This window comes from Alexandromys fortis, unplaced genomic scaffold (genome assembly GCF_014885135.2).
Source record: "Alexandromys fortis isolate MF-2015 unplaced genomic scaffold, M_Fortis_MF-2015_v1.1 scaffold_168, whole genome shotgun sequence".
Classification (NCBI taxonomy): domain Eukaryota; kingdom Metazoa; phylum Chordata; class Mammalia; order Rodentia; family Cricetidae; genus Alexandromys; species Alexandromys fortis.
The window spans coordinates 594,980-611,501 of NW_026068058.1; positions in this window are offsets into that span (position 1 = coordinate 594,980).

Consider the following 16,522-nt stretch of genomic DNA (forward strand, 5'->3'; position numbering starts at 1 on the left):
ACTTAGGCAATGCTCCAGTGTGAAGATATGAACGGGAAGAAAGAAGTGTACAGAAAATGGGTGCTTTCCAACAAATGGTGCTGGAACAACTGGGCACCCATTGGCAAACACACACCATTGCCCCCCCTATTTCATATAATATACAAAAATTAACAGAAGTTGGATCAAAGTCCTATGCAACAGCTAAACCTACAAGGCTCTTTGATGAAACAGTCAGAAATAAGCAGAAGTTTTTGTGGGGTTGGGAGCCAATTTGTTGGCACACAAAAGAGTTCCAAATAGCCCGGAATGGAATATAAAAAGGTTTATTTATCCAGGGATAAACTCACAGAAAGAGTAGCAATCTGCAGTTCTTTGCATGTGTTGGGAACTGGAACTGAATCCAGCAGCCAAGAAGTACACTTTTCGTCTACATTTATAGTACTAGAGACCACGCCCAAAGTGGGACGGTATCTTAAAGGCTATTGGCTGAAGGAGTTTTCACAGAAGATAGGATGAAGCTATGGCTTGTGTCTCTATGACTACACCCCCAGTCCCTTTGTGACCTTGAGCTAAACATTTTCTTAAACACTGAAAGCATCGGCAGTCAAAGGAAATGGGGATGAATTGATCATCACAAACATTTAAATCTTTTTTGTCTATGGCAGCACAGGCTGTAGTCCCAGTACTTAGAAGCCTGAAGCAGGAAGATTTTCAGTTTGAGGCCAGGGTGACAGAAGCCTGAAGCAGGAAGATTTTCAGTTTGAGGCCAGGGTGACATAGCAATACCCTGCCTGGAAAATAAAACGAAATCGCAACAACGAATAATAATAGGAACAGTATATGTTTGTGCATCAAAGAATAGCAGCAAGGAAGTTCTGGGAAATATAACCAACACAATGGGAGCTAATGTCTTCAATTCATTTATCCAGAGAATTTTCATGTGAAGAACTCTTATGGGGCTGGAGAGATGGCTCAGTGCTCAGCTAAGAGCACTGACTGCTCTTCCAAAGGACCCAGGTGCAATCCCCAGCACCCACATGGTGCCTCACAAATTGACTGTAACTCAATTTCCTGTGGCTCCAACTTCCTCACAAAGACATGCATGCCAAACACCAATGCATATAAATATTTAAAACAGTTTTAAAAGAACTCTTATAACCCAATAATAAAAAGACAAAAGATATAATTTAGAAATAAGTCAAAGATCATGTGGACGTTTCTCCAGAGGATGAACACATGGCCAATAAGTACACCCAAAGATTCTCAACATCACTGGCAACCATGAAAATTCAGATTAAATCCATAATGAAATAATATTTTATACTGTAAGAGTGTCAAAAATAAAAGAAGAAGAGGAGGAGGTGCTGGTGTTGGTGTTGCTGAGGATATATGTAAAATTAGAGCAGCGTAAACCTGCTGGCAGGCATATAAACCGGTGCAGCTTCTCTGGAAAAACCAGGCAGTTTTCCAAAGGCAAAACCAACTTATCGTGTGACCCATTGATCCACTCCTAGACTCGACCTAAAAGCTTTGGTCCACACACAATCCTATGCACCAAAGCTCAAAGCAGCACGCCTCCAAAAAGACCCAAAATAGAGCCTTTCCCATGTCTGTCTGTCCATTTGCCCATCCCAGATGAATGAGGAAAAGTTGGGCTTATCCATATGATGGGGAAATATTCCGAAGAAATGAAGTACATATGGGTGCTGCTACAACATGGCTCGGCTTTGAAAACATCACACTAAGTGAAAGCAGATGATTCTGTTCGTATGAAATGTCTAAAATAGGCCGAGCTGTAGGCAGGAAAAACTGAAGAAAATGGGAGGGTTGAAGGTGATGATTGCGTAATTCTGTGGACACCCTAAAATCCACAAGGTTTTTTCAGAGAAAGAAGAACGAGATCAAGGCAGGCTTACTTTCCTAGGATAGCAATTTTCAGCTTGGGGTCCTGAACTCTCTAAAGCAGCATAGAAGGAAGGGCATCTGTACAGTTTTGTTGTTTATTTGTTTGTTTTCTATTTAAGATGGCAGCTTTCCTCATGTTTTCCAGAGAGTCAAACCACAATAACTCCTTCAAGCTGGCCTGGAGTGATGGTGGTTCATCCCTGATGAAGCCCCTTCGGGTTTTCCTCCTGGCTTGGTGTGGGAGGGACAGGCTTCAAGGCCAGATCTCATTTCCTGTCTGTTTAATCTCCACTCAGCTGTGTAGAGTTGGGTTAGCCAGCAGCCCAGGCCCTTGCTCTTCCCAGCGCCGTCCCCTCTGTGGCACTCTGCCACTCAGCCTTCTCCCAGATGTGCCTGCAGAGACCTGCCTGCCGAGCTCCCCAAAAATGGATAGCCGCTCTCTTTCCAGTTTGAAAAAGACGTGTAGACAGCTAGCTCCAGGGCCCTGGACTCCAACGTTAGAGTTGGAATGGCCCAGAAGTAGGGTCACAGTTCTGGTCAGCTGCAGACACTCTTGCTTTCAAGGCTGCTAACTTAGCATGACTGAGGAGTTCAACCCTCATTCTTGCAAAAAAGCACCATCGTTGTGTAAGGTTCACTTAACTGTCTCCTCAGCCAAAGGAGAATGACCATGGCTGCCTGGGAGCAAGCAGCTCACAGCTGTCCCTAGTCGACTCACTCATCTTCCTCACAAGGCTTCATTCTAAGCATCAGTAGGATTGTTCTTCTCACCAGGCCTCACCTCCCACCTCGTCAAAGGTTCTCATGGAGTAGGTTCCTCGGCCTCCCACTGAGCAAAGCAACTCTACCTAAAGACAAGGGTAGCATTTCTCAGTAGTCCTGGCAACAGCTAGCCTTCTCTTCCCCAGGCTCAAAAGTCTCAACCCTTTTTTTCCCTCCACTCTCCGAAAGGCCTTTCTTCTCCTAAAGACCACAAACCACATCTCTATCATCTTATAATGCAGGCCAGGCACAGTAGCACATGTCTATAATCCCAACACTCTGGAGGTTGAGGCAGGAGGATTAATGCAAGCGCACTAGTTTAGGCTACATAACAAAAACCTTATCTCAAATACAAACACACCGAAAAAAGGAAAACAAAAGAAAATAATCTATTTTATATTTCTAGTACCTGGTAAAAAGTGGGTGGCCTTGTGTTTTTTTTGTTTTTTTTCTTATGTTTTCAAAACAGGGTCTTGCTATGTAGCCCTGGCTGGCCTGGAATTTGATATGCAGACTATGTTAGCCTTGAATTTGTGATAATCCTCTTGCCTCTGCCTCCCAAGTTGGAGATTAAAGGCACACCACCACGTCCAGCTAAGAATTCTTCTCAGTACGTGATTTTTGGACAAATGAAGCCCTGGCTTGGTTAAGCTAAGGGTGCCAACTTATTGCACAAGACCTCAAACCCTGCAGAGCCTGGACCTCTAGGTGTGGGCAGTACAAAGCCATCTTCCCCGTGGAGATAACACTAAGGGGCAGCGCTCACTGGAACCCCCACCACACTGGAGGCCAGGCAAGAACTTGCAAGGCAGAAGGAAGAGACATCATTTTCTGTCCTCAGAGCCGCTTGTCTGTCTCACGCAGAACCCTTCAACACAGCCTGTTTCCTCTGCTCCAACCACAAAGCAAGTGCTCCTTTCTGAAGAGGTAGACAACAAAGATGGGACTGCCTGATTCCAGTCAAGGGTTCTTCTGATTTTAACATGCCACTGTGAACACCACCACTGTGTCCAGTCACGGAGGGTTGTCTTTAATCACAGGGTTCATGGCTGGCCCCAGGAGCACAGTTAGAATACATTGAGACAATGACTTCTTGATTCACAAACAGTGGATCCCTGGATGCTAATGGCTACTCTTAAGGGTGTGTGTGTGTGTGTTGGGAGTGGGGAGTATCTATGACACAATTTGGCAGGAGAACTTCCAGAGTCATGTGGAACTGTTTCCAGCTCTCAGTTCTGTTTGCTCTTGGCAAGCTGCTGGCTCTCTATCTTGTTTTGCAATTTTGATAATGTTGTTTTTGCATGGGGTTACGTGGAGGCTCTGATGAGGACATGGAGTGTAAAGTCAGGCACCAGAACACTTAGGAGGCAAGTACTGGGTTTTCGCACCCCCAGTTCACCAGTTAGCCTAAGGCCAGTTGGTCCACTTTAGGACCCAACGTCATGACTGCTAAGTATGGTTGGTTGAAGAATCACGTGGGAGTTTTGTTTTGTTTTGTTTTTTAATTACAAATTTCTGAACTGGGAGATGGCTCAGCAGGGGAAGTGCACAGGCATGGAGACCTGAGTTCACATCCCCAGCACCCACCCCATCTGTGACCTGCTGGAGCATGTGAAGGGACCTGTCCCGCAGACCCAGCACCCATGTGGAAATCTTGGCATGGCAGTGCAAACCTGTCATTCCTGTGCTTGGGAGAGCACAGAGACAAGATGTTCTCAGGGTTCTCTGGCCAGCTAGTCTAGCCAACTTGTAAGCTCAGGGCTCAGTCAGAGATTCCCTGTCACAGAAGGTGAAGAGTAATAGAGGAAGACACCCAACATGGCCCTCTAGTGTCCACAGGCACATGCATGAACACTTTTACCCTTACCGTCCCACCCACCACATATACATAGCACACACACAACTAAAAGAAAAATCAATGTAAATTGCCAAGACTCGACCCCCAATCTATTTGCAAGAGGCATGGGAATTTATGGTTTTGGAAGTTTCCGGGTTTGCGGTCTACAAGTACCTCTTCGCAAATCCAAAATGGCCCTTTATCCATCCAAAGTCCTGTGAGGGACAAGAGAGGAATAAGAGATCCACCAACTGCTAGGCCATGCCTCCTTCCTACGCCCTCTCCACTCCAGCCCTGGCATCCTGGCCTAGGCTGTGGTGGGTCCCTTATGAAGGAGGCACGGCTCGTAACAAAAGGCAAGACGAACAGGAGGGGTTGAAGTTCACAAAGCTGCACCACCTTCTGTTTCATTTACGAGTGGCAGTCACCTCATTAAACCAGGTCTCTCTTCCCCACCCTTCCTCACCCCATAGCCCACCCCTCACATCCCACACCCAGGCCTCTCTTTCCTCAGCTTGGCTGGGCAGCAACACAGAACTGGATTGGATATTCTGGGGCCCAGAGGCAGACAGAAGAACTCATGGAGACACCTCCCCACACTTCCCTTGGCAAGCTCACCCCCACCTCCAAACTTTCCCAACTGGCATAGAGAATGTACTCAACAGATGTTTGTTAAACTCGAGCATCTATGAATGTATACAAGTGGTAGTATGATAGCCACAGCACAACCTAGACATGGGCCTCAGCAAGGACTCCTTCAAGTAGAGTCTTATAGAGCAAGAAAAAGACACATACCTGGAGGTGACCAGACCCTGGCGACCTGCTATGTGTCCTGCGCTGACTTCTCGCCTCCTTGACCCTTTTGGTCTATGAAGGCAAAATACTATGACGGTTGTAAGAAACAGCTCACAAGAAAGAACCCGGCTTAGCATGGGTGTCGCTAGTGGGTGAACACTGTACCCTGAATTCCGAGCATTTAAAGGGCACAGAGCATCACACAGAATGAGCTCCAGTTCTGAGACTGCACGAAGGCCCCTGTGGCTGATGGATGATACACAAAGACCAGAGAGGCCTGAGTTGAGACCAGAAAGAGAGATGCTAGCCTGGCCAGGCAAGGGCAGAGTTGGTGCAAAGAAGTCATTAGTAAGACCTTGGGTAGGACAGGAGCTGGCATGTAAGTGTGGACTTGGGGAAGGCACACCTGGGTGTCTCCTGTGAGCGACAGGTGCACGACTGGACATGAACCAAGGGAAAGCCAAGAGAGGACAGCTAGATGCTCACAGTCCCTCCAGAAACTAAGGAAGAACTCCAGGTTGCAGTCAGCGTGTAGAGGAAGCTGTCTAGGTGCACAAGCTGGGGCGATGACACAAATGGATTCCCCACCCTACCCCACGCCTTTTAGTCTTCATCCCAGCCCATGAGCTGACCAAGGACTCCGTGTCCCACACTTGTAGAAGCACTCATCTGATCCTTGGGTAGAGAAATGCCCTCTCCAGCATGCAGGAGAGGAGTCCCTGCCCCTTGCCCAAGTGGCACGGCACGATAGGGTCAACCCTGTAAGTAGTGCAGGTGTGGGTGAGCCAACCCCGAAACACTGAGCATGGGACAGTTGTCCCCATTACCCATCTGCCTTAAGGTAAGATGGGTGGGAGAGAAGTGCACCCCCACCCACCAATGCTGGAGTCAGGTGGGAGAGACGGCTCTGTAGTCTTAAGAGTAGAAGAGCCATCCCTGACCCCCACCAGTTGCGACACTTGAGAGAGCAGGTCCTGCATCTCACCGGAGCAGCACAATTGAGCCACCACAGTCAGTGCTGGTGTAAGTGAGCCAGTTCCAAAACTGTGACCATGAGAGAGCTGTCCCCATTTCCAATTTAGTGAACCAACCCTGCAGAACCAGGGTTTGGAGTTAGCCTGCCCCAACATCCACCCCATCTGTGATCTGCTGGAGCGTGTAAAGAGACCTGACCTGCAGATCCAAAGCTACAGAATCTCCACGACACAGGGCATTCGCAGGATGTTCAGGAAGAGTCCAAGTGGGGTCCAGCATCAAACGTGTAATGGAGACCAGAGGCCTCGAACCAGACCAATGAGTCTTTGCAATGAACACTTGCAAGTAGAGATGTATGGACCAATGAGTGAGTATACGGCGTGACTTGTCGGGCCACACTGCAGCTTCCATGAAGAGATTTTTCATTCCTCTGCCCCCCATGTTTTTTATTTTGCTCATTCATTTTCTTCATTTTTTCTCTTAAATTTTGTTTTATTCATGGGGGGGGGAGCGTGCAGGGATAGAGGATAGATGCGAAGAGTCGGGAAATCAATGAGATCAAGACACACAATGTGACAAACGCATAAAATTATGAATCAATTAAAAAAAAAAAAAGAAATGCCCTCTCCTCCCAAGCCGCACACACCCACAGCTGGAGAACAGTATCTCAGTTCTGCCTCCTGGGGCTCAGTGTAGGGCCGATGTCAGAGTGGAGAGGGACACGGAACACTTGCATGCAGGAGGCCCCAGTGGAGGGGCTGCTGAACCAAAGGCCTGAGCTCAGTCTGTCCTTAGAGTCTGTTTGTTTGGGGAAAGGTGGGGTAGACCAGGAGCTAAGTTGCAGTAGCATTAAATGGCTTGCTGACCCACTGTGCAGCCCCTTCCTCCGGGGTATCCTTCCCTTGTCTCTATCTAGAAAACTCTGAATTCTCCCCTCCCACACTGAACAGCTCTTTGTTTGACGTCTCCTCATCCTCCTAAGATAAATCCCTCCTAAGATTTATCTGAAGCAGATTCTCTTGCTGGTTCCCCCAGCACTCCCCACACAGCCCACAGGGAGCCGGGACCCTGGACGACTGGATGGATGGAGAGTTAACCAATAAGACAATAAGCCACCGCTCAGTGGTTTGTTCTCTACTCAATTTCTATCTTTTCAAATGGACTGCAAGTCCCTGGCACAGAAATTGCATATCTCTCTCTCTCTCTCTCTCTCTCTCTCTCTCTCTCTCTCTCTCTCTCTCTCTCTCGTCACATAATCATTGCAGAGGGGTCTAGATTTTGCAGCACCCAAAGGATCTCCCTGAATTCTTCAGATCTTCCCAGGACCCCGAGCTCCAGGCATCAGGGAAGTGTCAAGAAGTTTGCTGGGCTTCACACTGTACTATGGACTGCAAAGTTGAAGACATGCCTCCAACCTTTTTCTAGTACCCTGGAGCCTAGCCTGGAGGCCACTGAGATTTCAGAACAGGCTTAAGAAAGAGACAAAACTGCAGATCTGGTGAGGGGGGAACTTTCCTCAAAATAATGAGGCCATTAGAGAAGCAGGAGCGGGAACTTTTGCAGAGGTGGGGCTTTCTGCCTCAGTGGGCATGCAGCTCTGACGTCCATACTCTAGGGAGAGGACTCCCTGCAGCTGCCTGGCCCTCACCTGGGCCCTACACTGGGGTGGCTACCTGGCCAGATGGTTTAGAAAATAACTGAGCATGGAACCTAGCGCTCCTAGCACCCAGAGTGTTCTGAAGGCAGAAGGGAAGGGAAGGAAGTTCCAGGTGGGTCCTGTTTGATCAAGGCTGCCAGGTATGTAGCCCAGAAGGATATAGACACAGCACCCATGTTCCTCTCTGGTTGGGGCTCAGCAGGAAAAGGTAGCAAGTGTCCTTCCCAATGTTCAGACATCTACTGAAGTTTTATTTGCTTATTTATGTGCATGAGAGAGTAAGAGTGTGTGTGTGTGTGTGTGTGAGAGAGAGAGAGAGAGAGAGAGAGAGAGAGAGAGAGAGAGAGAGAGAGAGAGAGAGAGAGAGAGAGAGAGAGAGAGAGAGAGAGTTCACAAAGCTTGGTACTAAGCAGTTTTACCCAGCCATCTCACTGGCTCCAAGTCTCAGGCATGTGCTGTCATCTGCTTATCTTTGAAGCTTGCTTCTGTCATCTCTGTTGGCAGCCCTCGATGGCAAGAAGATCCCAAAACCTTCTCCAGGGTGAGTGAGCTTTTCATGGAAGTTCAGACTCTGGCTCCAATGAACTCTGGGACTATACTCAGTGTGCAGTCACATGTGGCCACAGGCCTGGAGTCTCACAGCATCCACAGGACAGGACTAAAACCCCTCACTGAAGAGGTGTACAAAGGTGGCTGTGTTTCTGTCCACCCCTCCTCCCAGTGGTCCTTCCCAGGCACTTTGAGCTGTATGTATGGCCTTTTCAGTGATTACTGGGACAAGATACTAGCACTGACAGTTCTTGTCACAGTCCGCCCCTGTTTCATTCATATTGGAAAGGGGAGGACAGTTTAATTCCATGGCTCAGACATAGGACTGCCTGCCAGATAGAGTGAGGTTGAACTGACCCCTGCCCCTCCTCCCCTAGGAACTGGGCATGGAGAACAAAGGCCCTGGTGTCCCCTCTGCTCTCCTTCTTACTGTGGCCCTCTCTTTCCTCTTCCAAATAAGCACTGATAACAGCTAAATTGTCCAGGGATGAGTGATGCTACGTGCTTAGGAGGATGGGAAGAAAACCATGACATGCTAGACATAGCAACCTCAACCCTCCCCCATCCCACCCTTCAGAGAATAGCGGAGAGACTGATGCCAAGCCTTCGGGTAAGGGTTGCCTTAGCCCCAGTATTTTGAGCTCTGAACATAAAACAGAACCAAAGTGCCTGTTTTGGGCAGAAGTTTCAAACTATCTTCCTGCCCCCAAATACCTATCTCAAGGATAGTTGGTGACACTGTGTACGTCATTACATCGTCTGCTTCCACAGTCAGGGGGACCCGTTGGGTGTCACCCAGGCTCTCTCCTCCTTAGCTCCATCTTTGGTGGATGATTCCTGTTCTCAGGACTATCTCCCAAGAGAGCTTGGGTGCTCATCACATAGGGCCCCAAATCAAGGACACTGCATACCAGCTTGAATCCTAGACCCCACACACACGGGGTGGGGTGCGGAGCCCCTTCCTTTCTCTTTGTGCTTTTTCTGCTTCACTCCTAAACTATTAGGGCTGCTCTGTATTCTCCCCAGAACTCAAAAGAAAAAAAAAAGACCCACCATACCCCCAAAGAAGCTAGCCCTGAGATCCCTGTCCTTTCTAGGATAGTTGGTGGAAATCTTCGACCACTTCTCAAGATGGGCAATGATACAGTACCTTAGTACACAAGCTCCCATCTCATCCTAGCTGCAAGCCAGAAGACAATTTGTTCAGCTTCTTTTCCCCCGTCTCCAAAAGTTCTCCCTCCTGAACTAGGGTGAGATCATGAGATTCATGGGATCACACAGATACGGTACACACCACCTGATGTGGTATTTTGCTGTAACAGCCCCAGGTGTCACCCACAATGTGAACCCACAGTGCTGAGAACGGAGGGGCATCCAGGAACTGCACAGAAGTGTCCTTTCTGGAAACACACGGAGTCGGGATTCTTAGTTGAACCAAAATATCATTCCAGCTCTGTTCTCTGAGATGATGGAACTGTGAACTCCAGGCAAATGGTTGAGGTTATCATTCCTTCTTCCAAATAAATAATCTCTGCTATCGAACTCAGGGTCCTGGAAATAGAAGGTACCTCAGGGATCGTACTGTATAGAGACACAGATCATAGCCTCCATCTCATCCTCCCATTTGACGAGCAAGGACCTTGAGGCCAAGAGAGACCGTGACACAGTCAGCTAGCGGCAGAATGGACACAGAGACCCACGATGGGTATGATCCCCCTTCCTGCTCTAGTCATGTGCCTCCAGCTTTGCAGGGGGCTTTGTCCATCCAGCCCAAAGCCGAGATCTGGACAGTTGGGGGGAAAAAAATAACAGGAAACCTTTGATACTTCCTGAGATGCTTGGATCATCAGGGCAGCACAGGTTGAGAGCAAGGGTTCCCAGGTGAGCCCAGACCTAGTTCTGTTGCATACAGATGTGGCCTTAAGATGTCATTTGGTCCTTCTTTGGCTCTGTGCCTTCCCTAAGTGAAACTGAAAGGGAATAGTAAATTCCTTGCACGGCTACTATCGAGAACTTTGAGCAGGTTAATACATGTAGGGTGTTCTGACAGGTAAGGGATGCCAAACACTGAAATCCCATTTATATTAATTTCCCAGGTCTTGGTGAGTGGGGAAGGCCAGGCTCCACCATGAATTCAGGCCTTATAAGCTTTCTTCCTTTCTTGGTTTTTCTTCCTGGATCACAGAAGTGGGGGCTGGCAGAAAAAACTTGGTTTTAGTTGGAGGGAAGGGGCAGGGAGGTGTGGAAGAGTTGACTCAGTAGAGTGCTTTCTGCTTCTCCAGAAGATTTAAGTTAGGTACCCAGGACAGGCAGCCTGTTAACTCCAGCTTCAGGGGATTTTACACCCTCTCTGACCTCCATGGGTACCCACGCATGTGACATATACTTGAACATACACACAAATAATAATTAAAAATGAAAAAAATAAAAATAAATTTTTAAAAAAATCAGGAGAAACTTCTGGAAATTTCTGGGACCTTAGACAGCGAAAGGGCCAAATTCCCAGGGGCAGTCCCCTCCCCATCTGTCCTTCCACCTCCCTCACTACTCCTCTTCTCTATCTACCAGTGTGGCTGGGGAGCCTCTCCAGTTGGTGAGTTCCTTGCAACTGCTCCTGTGAGATCAGACCTAGCCAGTTAGAAGCAGAAGCAAAGGGTCCCAGAGTCCAAGACTAGAAAGTTTCCAGTCCCCTGCAGCCCCTCCATGCACCAGGATGCTTCACTTTCCAGGGAAAAGCATCTTCTCTGGTTCTAAGATTTGGGTGTTTCCTGCATAAAATTCTCACCATGTGCCACCTAATGTCCACTGTAAACGAAAAAGGCAGGTGGGTCTGGCCACTAAGAACAGGCTGGAGATTTAGAAGCAAGAGTCCCACACTACTGCCTAGTGCAATGCCGAGGTCAGGGAGGAGGAAGCTGCTCACGGAGAATCAAGAGATGAAAGGGGCGATGAGGACAGACTGGCGTCTTCCCCAGAAGCCAAGGATGGAAGAGAAGATTGGTTTCAGAAGCACTCCTCACCTCCTGCTCCCTCCCTGACCTTGTGGCTCACATCAAAGCCAGGACCTCTTCCCACAGCCTGAACTGTCCAGGTCATCACTCCCGGCTCCTTGATGTTGCTGACTGACTGACGGACAGATGATAATAGCTCCCAGAGTGCTGAAGGATGCAGACTTCAGGTCAGAGCCAGCCCCTGCCTGGCCCTGTGCTGGGGGAAGCCACTGTCTCCACCGCTGAGTATTCTGCTCATTCTTTGAGTGCCCTGGGGCAATCTGACTAGCTCGTGCTGGGGAAGGGAGTGCCTATGTTGCCTTGAACCCCAAGGTCAAAGGCCAACAGATGCAGAAGTCTGGTGCAGAGGTGCAGAGGTCTAAGGAGCTGAGGGTTCCTAAGTTCATGTCAGACTGGCATTGGGAGCAACAAAGATCGGGGAGAGAAACACAGTGAGGCCTGCCTGGGAGACATCCTCACCCAGCAAGCAAGCTCCTCACGTTCACTTCCTCACCCAAACCCATTCCTGAAGCCGCGAGAGTCTCCAAACTTGCCGCCTTCGCTTTCCCTCTGCTGTTTACTAACTGATAAAATAACGATTTATCTACACATTACTAAGTCAAAATCATGCTTACCTATCAGCTAGTCCATCTAGTCAACAGAGAAGGCAGCTTTTAGACAGTAACCCCTAGTTAACTAGGCAGGAGCTGAAGACTCCACGTCTGACCTAAGCCGTGTCACACGCCGTGAGAGCACATTCCTGCTAGGCCATTGGTTAGTTGAGAACAGCTGGATCAAACTCTCCATATTTTCATTTCATGAGCCTCTTATCACTGAGTCTGTATCAAATTTTATTCACATCCTCTCCAGCAACCCAAAGCATGGCCTCTCCTCCTCACCATGGAACAGAAAAAGCCAGGTTCACGCTAGCTAAAAAAAAAAAAAAAAAAAGATAAAGGAACAAGATTCACAACACTGGAGTAGCCAAAGTCAAGTTCATCAGGAGGTTGAGAAAGAGAAAGAATGGCTTGTGAGGGTATTGTTATTTGATTAAAGCCTAGTCCCACTTTTGGGGGTAGTAGAAACAAGATATAGGCACATATGGGGCGTTGCTGCCATCTGGTGGTAGTACTGAACAAGTCCTGTTACTTGTTCACTACCAAAGTAAAATGAAATCTTGCCCTATGACAATGTTTTCATATTCAATCCACCGTAACTTTCAAACAAAACAAAACAAAATTTACTAAAACAACACTATGTGACAATGATATTTTTTTTCTTTTTTTTAAAGATTTATTTATTTATTATGTATACAGTGTTCTGGCTGCATGTGTGCCTACATGCCAGAAGAGGGCACCAGATCCCATTACAGATGGTTGTGAGCCACCATGTGGTTGCTGGGAATTGAACTCAGGACCTCTGGAAGGAAAGTCAGTGCTCTTAACCTCTGAGCTATCTCTCCAGCTCCTGACAATGATATTCTTTCAACAAGTGGTTTTATGATGTTCAGTTGCCTATTTAGGCAGCTTCCTTCCCCCACACATGGAAATGGGCTTAAAGAGGATAATAGACCTAGGCTAAAAGAGCCTTAAAACTGTAAGAGCAAATATCTACTATGAGTTTGTGTTAGTCAGTAGTTGCTGAGAAAAGGCACAGTTGACAGACAGAAGTGCTTTCAGAGTGCAAGGTATCAACAGGAGAGTGAGCGCAAGCTACAGAAGAGGGGAAATTATTTGCAAGTTCTATCCAGACATGCTACTGGCAGGTAAGGAACACCTCAATAATGAGAAGGCAGACCAACTAACAATGATCAAAAAGTTCAAGTAATTGTTCCAAATAAAATACATGAGTGGCTTTGAATTGCAGCAAAGATGCTCAGGGGCCTTAGCCATTGGTGAAATGCCAATTGTTGCTTTATTTTTCTTTTTAAGACATGCAAGTAGAAAGGCAGAACTGTTGGGAATGAGAAGCAAATAAAATAAGGGGATGCTGGGAGAATATGATGTAAATACCTTACGCACATGTATGTATGGTGAAAGAATAAATTTGAAATTTTTTTTTTTTTTTTTTTTTTTTTTTTTTTTGCTTTTCGAGACAGGGTTTCTCTGTGCAATAGCCCTAGTTGTCCTGGAACTAGCTCTGTAGACCAGGTTAGCCTCAAACTCATAGAGATCGGCCTGCCTCTGCTTCCTGAGTACTGGGATTAAAGGCACCCAGCTTTAAAATGTTAAAGAAAGAAAGAAATGTTGTCGAAGATGTGGGGAAAAGGGAACCTTTTGCACTGCTGTTGGCAATGTATATTAGAGCAGTCAGAGTGGAAATAAATGTGGAGGGTCCTCAAAAGTCTAAGAGGAGGGGACTGAAAAGATAGCCAAAGGCTAAGAGCATTGCCTGCTCTGCCAGATGTCCTGAGTTCAATTCTCAGCACCTACATAGCAGCTTACAACCATGTGTAACTCCAGGCCCGGGGGTCCAAGACCCTCTTCTGACTTCTGTGGCATTGCATGCTCATGTGATGGAGGAGGGTCATATGTCTGTTGGTTAATAAAGAAACTGCCTTGGCCCTTTTGATAGGACAGCAGCTTAGATAGGCAGAGTAAACAGAACAGAATTCTGGGAAAAAGAAGCCAAATCAGGCAGTTACCATGATTTTCCCACTTCAGACAGACGCAGGTTAAGATCTTCCCTGGTAAGCCAGCTCGTGGTGCTACACAGAATATTAGAAATGGGTTAGATTGCCTTTAATCCCAGCACTCAGGAGGCAGAGGCAGGTGGATCTCTGTGAGTTCAAGGCCAGCCTGGTCTAGAAGAGCTAGTTCCAGGACAGGAACCAAAAAGCTACGGAGAAACCCTGTCTCGAAAATCAAAATAAAAAAAAATGGGTTAGATCAATATGTAAGAGCTAGCCAGTAAGAGGTTAAAACTAATGGGCCAGGCAGTGTTTAAAAGAATATAGTTTCCATGTAATTATTTGGAGTAAAGCCACTCAAATACTTTAAAATAAAATAAAAATATCAGAAATTAGCTGGGTAGCAGTGATGCATGTCTTTAATCCCAGTACTCAAGAGGCAGAGGCAGGTGGATCTCTGTGAGTTCAAGTCCAGCCTAGTCTATAGAGTGAGTTTCAGGACAGCCAAGGATACAGAGTAGTATCCTGTAAATGCAGGTTGCTTGTTCATTTTCCAGCCTCCCAGATGCAAATAATCAAACAAAAACTGTATTAATTACAGCACTGTTTGACTGATGACTCAGACATATTTCTAGCTAGCTCTTACATCTTAAATCAACCCATTTCTATAAATCTATGTATCACCATGAAGCTGTAGCCTACTGGTAAGGTTCCAGCATCTGTCTCCTTCAGCAGCTACATGGTGTCTCTCTGACTCTTCCTTCTTTTCTCCTCTATCTTTGCTTGGAACTCCTGCCTTGCTATATTCTGCTAAGCCTTTGGCCAAAACAGCTTTATTTATCAACCAATAAAAGCAATACATATGCAGAAGGAGATCCCATATCAGAATTCTGTCTAGAAAACACACACACACACACACAAACAAACATACACGCACACACACACAATCTTTTGAAAAGTTAAGTAAAAAATGGAACTATCAAAAATTCAGTTCTATCACTCTTCAGTGATGTGGAATTCCCCTCTGTATGCTGTGAATATGTTTTATTACCTTTGGTAAATAAAATAGCTATTTTGGCCTGTGGCAGGGCAGAATAAAGCCATGTGGGAAATCCAAACAGAGATATAGAGAGAGAGTAGGTAGAGTCAGAAAGACACCATGTAGCTGCTGAAAGAAAAAGATGCCATAACCTTACTGGTAGGCCAACCTTATTGGTAGGCCATAGCCTCATGGAGTTACATAGTTTAATAGAAAAGGGTTGACTGAAGATGTCAGAGCTAGCTAGAAATATGCCTCAGTCATCAGTCAAACAGTGTTGTAACCAATATAGCTTCAATGTGATTATATAGGTGTAGGTGACCAGGAAACAAACAAGAAGTCTCTGTTTACAAAATGGCACCAATGTGGGCCAACTATATCCACATAAAACCTGAGAGAGCTTGGGAAAAAATTATAGACACACACACAAAAAAAAAGAAAGTTAAGCACAGCTTCTTGGTAGCAGCATTTTCTCAGGTGGCCTCTGTTTGCTAGAGGCAGAGACATGATTCCTTTAAGAGAAGGCTTCCTGACTCAGCATTAGCAGCAAAAACTCCTCTGCTCCCTTAAGACCTGCTTCCTGGTTCGTGCTGTTCTTGTTACAGAGCACTTAAATGGGGTCTGTGAGCAGTGTGTTACAAATTGCTTAATGGTGACATAGACCCACTGAGGGCGACATAGATCTACTGTGTCCCTGGAGCTGGGGTGGAAAGCATGGCTTGCAGAGGCATTAAACAGACCTCAACCATGTTGGACTGAACAGATCAAACAGGCAGGGCAGCAGAGTTGGTCTTAGCCATGTCCGCTTAGCATTTAGGAAAAAAAGAAAAAAGGAGCTCCTGGTCAGAAAATGATTACAGATACACAATAAAGGCAGATTCAGATGAAAAAGACGTTTGAACAGGTCACAGTGTGTTTTAAAAAATGTATGTAGGCTTGGGAGAGAGAGGAAAAAGAATGTGTAGACAGTTATAAAGAAATAGACAGACATATATTAAAAGAGTAAAAAGTAATACAGTTTTTAAAAGCCACATAAAAATGAAAAATACACAGAGTCTGGGTTATGTAAATTATTGTGCTTTCTTTGGATTTTTTTGACTGCAGCGAGACATTTGACTTGGAGGCTGCTAAGCTAAACCAAAATATATATTTTAAAGATATCTTGATTTCAAAATTTGAGTCTAAGGATATACTACTTTGTAAAAGAGGTTCTGCTTTTGTTTACACAGCAGATGAGAACCTATAAATTTCTTCCAGATTAATATGGTTTGATGGAACAAAACTCCCCAAAAGGTCTCTGTGAACCCTAAAAATACTTCATCTAACAAACAGCAGAAAGCAGTTTGGAGAAAACAACACCTAAATTTCCAAAATGATTATTTATAAATGTTTATTTTCATTT